The 8,097-nt window shown below is 47.3% G+C and overlaps 1 long non-coding RNA gene across 2 annotated transcripts in view; it reads left to right on the forward strand.

The window, feature by feature from the left end:
- Positions 1-5,703, forward strand: part of LOC125488102 — an 11,411-nt gene extending 5,708 nt beyond the window's left edge. Inside the window, exon 4 of one of the 2 annotated variants that reach the window (XR_007266214.1) lies at positions 5,509-5,703. This is a non-coding gene — a long non-coding RNA (uncharacterized LOC125488102). Of the gene's footprint in view, positions 1-2,531; positions 3,169-5,508 lie in introns of those variants that run through there. The other variant, XR_007266213.1, reaches the window with a different exon arrangement.
- Positions 5,704-8,097: the final 2,394 nt, after the last annotated feature.

Genomic DNA, 8,097 nt, shown 5'->3' on the forward strand with positions numbered 1-8,097 from the left:
CCCCCCCCCCCCCCCCACCCCGTGTCTCCCCCCTCTTCCACTCAAGGACAAAGGAGGGAAGTTGTACGAGGAGTCAGAGAAAATGAGTGAGATTCTTAATGAGAACTTTGTGTCGGTATTCACCAAGGAGAGAGACATGACGGATGTTGAGTTTAGGGATCGATGTTTGGTTACTCTAGGTCAAGTTGGCATAAGGAGGGGGGAAGTGTTGGGTATTCTAAAAGGCATTAGGGTGGACAAGTCCCCAGGTCTGGATGGGATCTATCCCAGGTCACTGAGGGAAGCGAGAGAGGAATAGCTGGGGCCTTAACAGAAATCTTTGCAGCATCCTTGAGCACGGGTGAGGTCCCGGAGGACTGGGGAATTGCTAATGTTGTCCCCTTGTTTAAGAAGGGTAGCAAGGATAATCCAGGTAATTATAGACCGGTGAGCCTGACGTCAGTGGTGGGGAAGCTGCTGGAGAAGATACTGAGGGATAGGATCTATTTACATTTGGAAGAAAATGGGCTTATTAGTGATAGGCAGCATGGTTTTGTGCAGGGAAGGTCATGTCTTACCAACTTGATAGAATTCTTTGAGGAAGTGGCAAAGTTGATAGATGAGGGAAGGGCTGTAGGTGTCATATACATGGACTTCAGTAAGGCGTTTGATAAGGTTCCCTGATGGAGAAAGTGAAGTCGCATGGGGTCCAGGGTGTACTAGCTAGGTGGATAGAGAACTGGCTGGGCAACAGGAGACAGAGTTGTAGTGGAAGGGAGTTTCTCAAAAGGGAGAACTGTGACCAGTGGTGTTCCACAGGGATCCATGTTGGGACCACTGTTGTTTGTGATATACATAAATGATCTGGAGGAAGGTATAGATGGTCTGATTAGCAAGTTTGCAGATGACACTAAGATTGGTGAAGTAGCAGATAGTGAAGGGGACTGTTGGAGAATGCAGCAGAATATAGATAGATTGGAGAGTTGGGTGGAGAAATGGCAGATGGAGTTCAATCCAGGCAAATGCGAGGTGATGCATTTTGGAAGATCCAATTCAGGAGTGAACTATACAGTAAATGGAAAAGTCCTGGGGAAATTGATGCACAGAGAGATCTGGGTGTTCAGGTCCATTGTACCCTGAAGGTGGCATCGCAGGTCAATAGAGTGGTCAAGAAGGCATACGGCATGCTTTTATTCATCAGACGGGGTATTGAGCACAAGAGTTGGCAGGTCATGTTACAGTTGTATAGGACTTTGGTTCGACCACATTTGGAATACTGCGTACAGTTCTGGTTGCTACATTACCAGAAGGATGTGGATGCATTGGAGAGGGTGTAGAGGAGGTTCACCAGGATGTTGCCTGGTATGGAGGGCGCTAGCTATGAAGAGAAGTTGAGTAGATTAGGATTATTTACATTAGAGAGACGGAGGTCGAGAGGGGACCTGATTGAGGTCTGCAAAATCATGAGAGGTATAGACAGGATGGATAGCAAGAAGCTTTTTCCCAGAGTGGGGGACTCAATTACTAGGGGCCACGATTTCAAGGTGAGACGGGAAAAGTTTAAGGGAGATATGAGTGGAAAGTTCTTTACGCAGAGGGTGGTGGGTGCCTGGAACGCATTGCCAGCGGAAGTGGTAGAGGCGGGCATGATAGCATCATTTAAGATGTATCTAGACAGATACATGAATGGGCAGGGAGCAGAGGGATACAGATCGTTGGAAAATAGGTGACAGGTTTAGATGGAGGATCTGGATCGGCGCAGGCTTGGAGGGCCGAAGGGCCTGTTCCTGTGCTGTAATTTTCTTTGTTCTTTGTCATTGCCTTGCCTTTTACAGTCGTGGTATAGATCATAAGAGCAAGGAGGTTGTGTTGAAGCAGTGCAGGACATTGGTCAGGCCACAGTTCGAGTACTGTGAGCAGTTTTGGTCACTGCATTGTCGAAGGATGTGAAGGTACTGAAGTTGGTACAGAGGAGATACACCAGGATGTAGCCAGGGATGAAGAGGTTCAGCGATGAAGAGAGGCTGGATAAGATCGTGTCGTTTTCTTTAGAGCACAGAAGGCTGCGGGGGAAACCTGATTGAGATGTATAAAATTTTGAGGGGCATAGGCATAGTGGTGGGGGCCTGGAATGTACTGCCTGGGAGGATGGCTGAGGCGCAAAACCTGACAACCTTTAAAAATTCTTTGGATGACCCATTTGAAGTGTCATAACATTCAAGACAATGGGCCTAGTGCGTGAAATAAGGACTAGTGTAGGCAGTGATACAGCTTTGGTGGTACAAACATGATGGGCAGAAGGGCCTATTCTGTAATGTATGATTCGCATGGGATCACTCATGTGCCAGTTGTGCACGCACACTTGTGCACAGAGACACAGGTGTGCACGCACACTCCTTACACAGGGACTGTCGTGTACACATTGCTAGTCATGCGTGCGTGCACACGCACACATGTATACTTGTGTGTGGACACACAGACACTCACTGTCCAACTCCCTTGCCGTCCCTTTTTGGGATTGGATGGGAACTCACTCTGCGCTCTGTTTTCAGATTGCTTTGTGATGTCTGAATATCCTGCACAGCTCACCGATCATCAGGAAAAGATCTGCTTACGTGTACATGGAGTGAGAGAAACCCTTTCCAGGTCATCATCATAAAGATGAGTGCAAAAGGAGGGGCTGGGATCAGACCAGGAGTACACCGCACTGTATAGGCAAAGGCCCTAACAGCAGGGGAGCATTGTCAATTATAGTTTCTGTCTAACAGCCACTTGGAAAGAGTGATCATAACGTTGAACTGGATATTTTTGCAGGATGGATAGCTGGAATTGGGAACAAGCATATTGTACTGGACAAGGGCCAATTGTCAAATATAAAGCTTTTAATCAGATTCCAATTCATAACTCACCCCTGAGCCCCTCAGTTAAATTCCAGTCTGTAACACACTCGCCAGTGAATGTTGTTTTGGACACAGATCACAGAACAGTACAGCACAGGAACTGGCCCTTTGGCCCACCACATTTGTGCCTAGCATAATGCTATTTTAAACTAATCCTATCTGCCTACACATGGTCCGTATCCCTCTATTCCCTGCCTGTTCAAGTGTCTGTCTAAATTCCTCTTAAGCATTGTGATTGTATCGGCTTTTCCCACCTCCCCGGTTGCAGGTTTCAGCACCAACCACCCTCTGTGCGTTCAAAAAAAAAAAAATTTCCTCTCTTATCTTCTATAAACTTTTCCCCTCTCATACTGGTTCCCTGTATTATTTGACATTTCCATCCTGGGAAAAAGACTCCAACAATGCGCCCTATCCATGCCTCTCATAATTTTAAATACTTCTCTCAGGTTGTCCCTCAGCCTCTGACGCTCTAGTGAAAACAATCTAAGTTTGACCAACCTCACCTTCTAGCCAATCCACTCCAATTCAGGCAGCCTCCTGGTAATCCTGTTTTGCATTTAGCCCAAACCCTCCATGTCTTCCCTAAAGTGTGACAAGCAGAACTTGACATAATACCGCAAAGGTGACTGAACTAATGTTTTATACAGCTGCAACATGGCTTTTTTTAATAGAATTATAGAATCCCTACAGTTTGGAAACAGGCCCTTCGGCCCAACAGGTCCACACCAAACCTCAGAGCATCCCACCCAGACTCATCCCCCTATATCTACACCTCATCTACACATCCCTGAGCACTACGGGCAATTTAGCGTGGCCAATCTACCTAACCTGCACATCTTTGGACTGTGGGAGGAAACCGGAGCACCCAGAGGAAACCCATGCAGACACAGGGAGAATGTGCAAACTCCACACAGACAGTCACCCGAGGATGGAATCGAACCCAGGTCCCTGGCGCTGTGAGGCAGCCATGCTAACCACTGTGCCACCGTGCCACCCACTTGCCAACTTTTACATTCAATGCAGTGATGGATGAAGACAAGTGTGCTGTAGGCCTTTTTTAAATCACCGTATTCACTTCTGTTACTACTTTCAGAGAGCCGTGGACTTGGACCACAAGGTCCCTCTGTAAATCAAAGCTCCTCAAGGCCCCTCAATTGACTCTGTACTTTCCTTTTGCATTTGACTTCCCAAAATCCATCACTTACACTTGTCCAAATTAAACTCCATCTTCCACTTTCTCCACCCAACTTTCCAACTCTTCTATATCTTGCTGTATCCTTTGATAACCTTCCTCACTATCCACAAACTTTGAAAATTTACTTATCAGAAAGCCTGCATTTTCACCCAAGTAAATCACAAACTGCAGAAGTGCCAGCACTGACCCTCGCAGAACACCACTGGTGAGAGAACTCCAGTCAGAAAAGCACTCCTGCACAGCTGCCTTGTCTTCTGTCACCAAATCAATTTCGTATCCAACTTGCCAACTCACTGTGGTTTCCCTGCGACTTAATCCTCTGGATTAGCCTACTATGAGGGACCTTGTCAGATTCTTTAGTAAAATCAATATAGACAACATCCAAAGCCCTATTCTCAGTAATCATCAGAAATTTGTGAGACAGGACCTCCCCTGCATAAAGTCATGCAGATTATCTCTAATGTCCATTCTCCTGTAAATGCGAGTAAATCCTGTGTCTAAGAATCTTCTCCAGTAATTTGCTGACCACTGATGTAAGGCTCATCGGCCTAGAATTTCCTGGGTATCCCTGTTGCCTTTCTTAAAGAAAGGAACAACATTGGCTATTCTTCAGTCTTCTGGGACCTCGCCAGTGGCTAATGAGGATACAAAAATCTCTGTCAAGACCCCACCAATCCTTGCTCCCTTCAGTATCCTGGGATAAATCCTATCAGGCCCTGGAGACTTATCTACTTCAATATGTCTGAAGATACCGAACACCACCATCTCCTTAATATTGACATGCCCCAGAATATCAGCATATCCCTCTGTCGCCTTATAATCACCAATGTCTCTCTCTGTAGTGAATATCAATGTGAAGTACTCATCAAGGACTTCATCCAGCTCCTTTGGCTCCACCTATAAATTCCCTCCTATGTCCTTGAGTGGACCTATCTTTCCCTGTAATCCTACTTGCCAAGGACATTTCATGGCCCCTTTCTAACCCTCCTAATTTCTTGTTTAAGTTCTTTCCTGCAACACCTCAGTGTTATTTGATTTCAGTTTACTAATATGCTTCCTTTTTCTTTCTCACTAACCTTTCAATATGTCTTGTGTAGAAGCGAAACCCCTGACCGAGGAAATAGAGTCAGGAGGCAGGCAGAATTCAGGCATGTGGCAGCTTTTATTTTTATTCAAGCAGTCACCAGATCATGCAGGGAGATGGCCAAAAACTCCCCCCAAATGTAGCCTCGATGTGAGCATGCAATTGTTCCCTTAATTCTTAGCTTAGATCGGAAGAGAAATCAATGACACTCGATGTTTACAGTGAAATGCAATATCTTTATACACTTTGTATTACAATAATCACATACAACATAGTCACTGTGCCCTTCCTCTTATTCTATATATCGAATCCTGTGATACATCTAATCAATGATGGACTCCTACGGACAGCCCTAGGTTCCCATGACCTCATGATGTTTAACAGACATTGTAATCTGCAGGCATTGGGATCTTTCTATGCATCATATTAATTCGCATTCCAAAGTTACTGGCTGTACGCCTTCAGACGTGTCCCAGACTTGCTTATCTCTAAGGACTGCTTGAATTCTGTTGAATATTGTATTCCTTTGCTATCTCTATCAAATTGTGTTACTCCTCATATTTTCCCATTGTCCAAATTGTACAATAAAAATATATAAAACACAGCTGGTTCTAACTAACTGCTTTAAGATTTTCAATATTAATTTCTATTAAAGTTAGTTGTATGTAAGGTTTTATAATTACCTCTACTGTTAGCACTCTTTAGCTAATGAGTTGCAAGTAACTTGTTTCTTACATGGTATGCCAGGTGAGACATCAATGTTTGAATCTATTGCCCTAATGCTTTTTAGTTATGAATGTATCTTGTTGTATACTTGTATCTATAATTACGTTGGATTCTATCGCTATGATTATCTGAAGAATCTTTAACTGAAACCTATTTTTTAATATTGTAATCATTAAAAACTAGTTACTACAAACGACAAGAGATAGTAGGAACAGCAGATGCTGGATGAACACAGCAGGCCAAGCAGCATCATAGGAGCAGGAAGGCTGACGTTTTGGGCCTAGACCCTTCATCAGAAATGGGGGAGGGGAAGGGGGTTCTGAAATAAATAGGGAGAGAGGGGGAGGCGGATAGAAGATGGATAGAGGAGAAGATAGGTGGAGAGGAAACAGACAGGTCAAAGAGGCGGGGATGGAGCCAGTAGAGGTGAGTGTAGGTGGGGAGGTGGGGAGGAGATAGGTCAGTCCAGGGAGGACTGACAGGTCAAGGGGGCGGGATGAGGTTAGTAGGTAGGAAATGGGGGTGCGGCTTGAGGTGATGAGGGGATAGGTGGGAGGAAGAACAGGTTAGGGAGGCGGGGACGAGCTGGACTGGTTTTGGGATGTGGTAGGGGGAGGGAAGATTTTGAAGCTTGTGAAATGCACATTGATACCATTGGGCTGCAGGGTTCCCAAGCGGAATATGAGTTGCTGTTCCTGCAACCTTCGGGTGGCATCGTTGTGGCATTGCAGGAGGCCCAGGATGGACATGTCGTCTGACGAATGGGAGGCGAAGTTGAAATGGTTCGCGACTGGGAGGTGCAGTTGTTTATTGTGAACCGAGTGTAGGTGTTCTGCAAAACGGTCCCCAAGCCTCCGCTTGGTTTCCCCGATGTAGAGGAGGCCACAATGGGTATAGTGGATGCAGTATACCACATTAGCAGATGTGCAGGTGAACATCTGCTTGATGTGGAAAGTCTTCTTGGGGCCTGGGATGGGGGTGAGGGAGGAGGTGTGGGGGCAGCTGTAGCACTTCCTGCGGTTGCAGGGAAAGGTGCCGGGTGTGGTGGGGCTGGAGGGGAGTGTGGAGCAGACAAGGGAGTCTCGGAGAGAGTGGTCCCTCCGGAAAGCAGATAAGGGTGGGGAGGGAAAGATGTCTTTGGTGGTGGGGTTGGATTGCAGATGGTGGAAGTGTCAGAGGATGATGCGTTGGATCTGGAGGTTGGTGGGGTGGTAGATGAGGACGAGGGGGATTCTTTTTTGGTTGTTATTGCGGGGACGGGTTGTGAGGGATGAGTTGCGGGAAATGCGGGAGACACAGTGGAGGGCGTTCTTGACTACTGAGGGGGGGAAGTTGCGGTCCTTGAAAAACGAGGACATCTGAGATGTCCAGGAGTGGAATGCCTCATCCTGGAAGCAGATGTGGCGGAGGCGAAGGAATTGGGAATAGGGGATGGTATTTTTGCAGGAAGGTGGGTGGGAGGACTACAAACTACAAAATAACTTTAGCTGTGTTAGGAAGGGGATAGGTCAGTCCAGGGAGGACGGACAGGTCAAGGGGGCGGGATGAGGTCGGTCGGTAGGAGATGGAGGTGCGGCTTGAGGTGGGAGGAGGGGATAGGTGGGAGGAAGAACAGGTTAGGGAGGCAGGGACGAGCTGGACTGGTTTTGGGATGCGGTAGGGGGAGGGGAGATTTTGAAACTTGTGAAATCCATCATCCTCCGACACTTCCGCCATCTGCAATCCGACCCCACCACCAAAGACATCTTTCCCTCCCCACCCTTATCTGCTTTCCGGAGGGACAACTCTCTCCGTGACTCCCTTGTCCGCTCCACACTCCCCTCCAGCTCCACCACACCCGGCACTTTCCCTGCAACCGCAGGAAGTGCTACACCTGCCCCCATACCTCCTCCCTCACCCCCATCCCAGGCCCCAAGAAGACTTTCCACATCAAGCAGATGTTCACCTGCACATCTGCCAATGTGGTATACTGCGTCCACTGTACCCGGTGTGGCTTCCTCTACATCGGGGAAACCAAGCGGAGACTCGGGGACCGCTTTGCAGAACACCTACGCTCGGTTCGCAATAAACAACTGCGCCTCCCAGTCGCGAACCATTTCAACTCCCCCTCCCATTCCTCAGACGACATGTCCAACCTGGGCCTCCTGCAGTGCCACAACGATGCCACCCGAAGGTTGCAGGAACAGCAACTCATATTCCGCTTGGGAACCCTG

Source organism: Rhincodon typus, chromosome 49 (genome assembly GCF_021869965.1).
Source record: "Rhincodon typus isolate 14 chromosome 49, sRhiTyp1.1, whole genome shotgun sequence".
NCBI lineage: Eukaryota > Metazoa > Chordata > Chondrichthyes > Orectolobiformes > Rhincodontidae > Rhincodon > Rhincodon typus.